Below are 4,127 nucleotides of genomic sequence, written 5' to 3' on the forward strand. Positions count from 1 at the left end.
AAAGCTTTTAAAAATATACTTCACTCTCTTCACTCACTCTGTTCCAGTCCTGCTGGACACTTTGCTGCACTTGAACTTAACAGGAACTCTCTTGCCATAGTACCTCTGGCTCTTCCTTCTGTCTACAGCGTTCTTCCCCCAGATATTTCTGTCTATAGTCTTCACCTCCGTCAAGTCTTCAACCAGACATTGCCTTCTCAGACCACCCTATGTAGTGCTATATAACCCCAAGTACTTCTCTTCCTCTTATTCATCTTCTTTCTTTTTCCAAACCCTCTTTGGTGTCATGTTTATTATCTGAGCCCCCTCTCTCCTTGAGGGCAGTCTCCACGACTAGAGAGGTTTTGTTGTTATTACTTATATCCCTGAACCCTATGTAGCATACAGTAGGGTTGGGACGCAATACTTTTGTACTTTGTATTAAGTGACTACTTGAGACCACATGCTTTACAGAGGTAAACTGCTGTCTCTTTCAGAAAGAAACCCCAGCTTAATTATATGCTCTGGTAGTGAACAAATGTCCTCCTGCCACTCTTCCTTCTTCAAGTGGAGACTATGGCCTCATGTAAGTGTTCCTTATAATCAATAAATCAGTACTCAAAGCACTAAAGATGATTGTAAAAGATGTCTGAATATATACCCGTACCAGTCAGAAGCGAAGTGCTGTAATGACACAGCGTTTGTGGATGTTGAGGGCTTGCAATACGATGAGAAAAGAAACTTTAGCTACTGATTGGGCCATGCTTGGGATTACTGAGTGCCCCAGCACTCTGTTGTTACAGCACTGCTTCTGATACAAGAATCCACCTCGTAGCAAAACTATCAAAAGAAGCAACAGCAGCAACAAAATCCTGAAAGAGAAATGGGTTGATTTCTATTTATTTTAATGATATTTAATTACCAAATATGTCCTCTACCATGCAGAATTTCTTTTAAAGATTTATTTATTTATGCTTACAAGAGCTGGGGTACAGGCCAGAGTTGCTGGGGGTGAGAGGATTCACCAGAAACAGAATGGGGAACAGAACAGTCAGACTGAATGAAATACACTACTGAGGGGAGCAGCGGGCAAGTCAGGAGAGGTCTGCTGTGCCATGTGGGTTACTCCCTGGCCGGCCTGGGATAGAGCTCATGCTGCAGAGGATTGCTTCATAGTGCAGTACTTAACCCTTTGCGCCACCAGGGAGGCCCCCACCATGCAGAATTTTAACTTATGGCTTCATCTTGCATTTCTGTGCACTGTCTTGCAAGATGCAGTACATACTCTAAATCAGTCATCAATCTGTGGCATGAACTCTGTGGTGAATGAGTGAATGAGTGGTTTTATAATCACAGAAGTGGAGGTTGTATTTCTTGCAATTTTGCTGACTTAGACTAGGTTCCCTGGAAAGAGCCTCAGAGATTGGAGAGGTAGGTGTGGAATATTTACTGGGATGTGTCCTCAGAAGCACAGCTATAAGGAAGGAGGGAAAGCAGAATCGGGCACAAGTTGCCTCATAATGCAGTTTGCAGCTCAGGCCTCAGATGACCCTCGGTTAGTTCTGAAGCTCAGACGAGCCTTCAGCATTGCTCCCGGCTGAGGCCAGAAGAACAGAGTTTTGTGTTTTTGCATCTGTTGCTCACTGGCCGTGGGTCAGCCTTCTGGAGAGGAGTGTAATCTTGTATGGGGCCATTCTCTGAAGCTGAGGACAATTCCCAGGAGTCAATAGTGACCAATAATCAAAAGCTGAAGTTGGAGTGGTCCATATCTGAAGAAAGGGTTCAGGCAGAATGCTATGAACACCTACTACCCCTTTATAGAGAACCATTTTCCCAAATTGTTTTACTCCCCCCACCTGCTTGTTCTTATTTTATTGCATGGAGCCAACACCTCATATGTATATAGCCATATTCTAGAATGAATTTAGGTCTGTGTGATTCCCAAACAAGTAGTATCTAATAGCCATAAACTATTACATCTGAGAAAATTTATGTGACATTTTCACTCTCCAGACCCACAAGCCCTATAAATTATACATCTGCAGAGGATTCTTTTGAATACTTTTCACTGAAATAAGATCTGCTGGAGACATTCTTTAAAAAGCCTTCAAAGACCATGCTACACGTCTGAGTGTGGTGTATCTCTGTCACACCTCGGGACGCTGGGACTTCCTGGTGGATGGTCCTGAACACTCAACACAACATCCTAGTGAGGATAAAGTATAGCGGCATATTTTAAGATTGATGAATTATATTTTCTCTTATTTTTCCTCTTTATTAATTAAAAATTGATATTACAGCTCTTGTTGGCTTAACAATTTGTTCTTCAATTTCCTCCACTGTTTAATACATGTCAGCTAAATGGATCACATTTATTCTACAGGCTCAAGCATGACAAGAATTTCTCTTTGATAAGAACCACAGTCATGTGAGTTGAAAGAAACCAATTCTTAAACCTTGTCTGAACCCATGAAGCTTCTTCACTGTAAGAAATCTCTTCTTTCGTTAGCCTGTGATCCTGTGATGGCAGCTCGTCCTTATCTTTCTGGTGGTATTTTTCTTGTGTCATATTTATGATTACTTCTGTGGTAGATACCTTTTTAGTCATCTCCCCAAACAACTAGCTTCTTTGGGAATTACACACCAAACCCATAGGGGAGAACTGTGTCTGCTGTACTTGCAGCATGTGATCTGTGCCCCTGAACATAGATGATTTGACAATGGATGAACAACTGGTCAAACTGAATCAGTAAGATTCTTTCCTTAGGGAATCTGATTATGGGACTTGGGGATTCTGGTGAGTGCTGGCACTTTTGATTAAACAGAGCATATATTAACCCAAGCATTGCTGGGGTCAACAAAAAACTCAGAGAAACAAAGAAAGTTGTACTGAACAAAGAAAAAAGGAGCAGATGTGCAGAGAGAAATGGCTGTAGTTTTAGGAGAAATTATAGGGAAAGTATCAGGATGTTGGCACGTGCTACTTAGTTCCTGTTGCTTTTGCCAAAGCTCTACAAGAGAGGAATTAACTCAAACTAGAACTGCAGAAGTCTGAATGTAAATATAGGAAATGATACAGCATTTCATAAGTGTTCTCTGCCTATGGATGGCAGTCTTAATTGACTGTCCAACAACTTGGAGCCTTACGGGATTTAAAAAACCAATGGTTTCTCCATCTGAAAACTGAAGCTGGTATAACCAGTGGCCATGAATTGGTAACTAGAGCAGAAGACACAATTGGTGCTCTAGGCGTTTTCAAATAGGTTTTGTTAAAAATTCTCTGCTAGATTTGAGGCTACTAAAAGTGGAGGGGTGGTAGATGGGAACAAAGGGGTTCAGGGCCCAATGCTTCGGTGGTGGGTGTGGTATGGTGACATAAGTCTGAGGAGGTGTGAGCCTATTCCCCTAAATCATGCAGGGTTGTTAATCAATGTAACCTCAATAAAAAATAAGATTTCTCTGCCAGACCAAGGGGTACACCCACTGAAAAGATCTGATGGTGAATAACGTCTCATTAACCCAAGTTATGTTAGGGTTAGGGGAATGGGTAGAGTGCAGACAAGTAGATAAAAAGTTGCATTTTTATTTTGCATTTTTATTTTTTGAAGAACATAAACAAGGAAACACAGTGGAACATAATAAGACCCGAGAAAATCCAGATCCTTTGGTATCCACAAAAGCACCTACTATGATCAAAAGGAGGGTGAGTATCTCAGATGTGTCTTGAAAGAAAGAGGAAGATTAGCTATGTCTCCCCACCCTAAGGTGAATTTTTAATGACCTCAACGCAAAAGTCAAGGCAGAGGTCGTTTAATTGTAGGACTAAAAAGGCTGAGCCTGTTGTTAGAAGACAGAAATAGCCGGGCTAGTGTGGAGAGTCAAGGACATGAGTTCACAACATTTCTTCTTTTGATGCCACCCCATGAAGTAGAATTTAAATCAAACCATCATGAGGTCATATAAAATTCTAGTTGCCTATCCTAACATCTAGTTTTTCCTTCTTTACTAATACATTCCCGATTTTTATCTGGGAATGTTGTCATTTGGAACAAAAGACTAGATTACATTTCCCAACCACCCTTACTATTAGACATGCTCATACATTTCGGTTCTGGTCAGTGAGACATAGGTGATAGATATTGTTTTGT

This window comes from Talpa europaea (assembly GCF_964194135.1).
Source record: "Talpa europaea genome assembly, chromosome: X".
Lineage (NCBI taxonomy): Eukaryota > Metazoa > Chordata > Mammalia > Eulipotyphla > Talpidae > Talpa > Talpa europaea.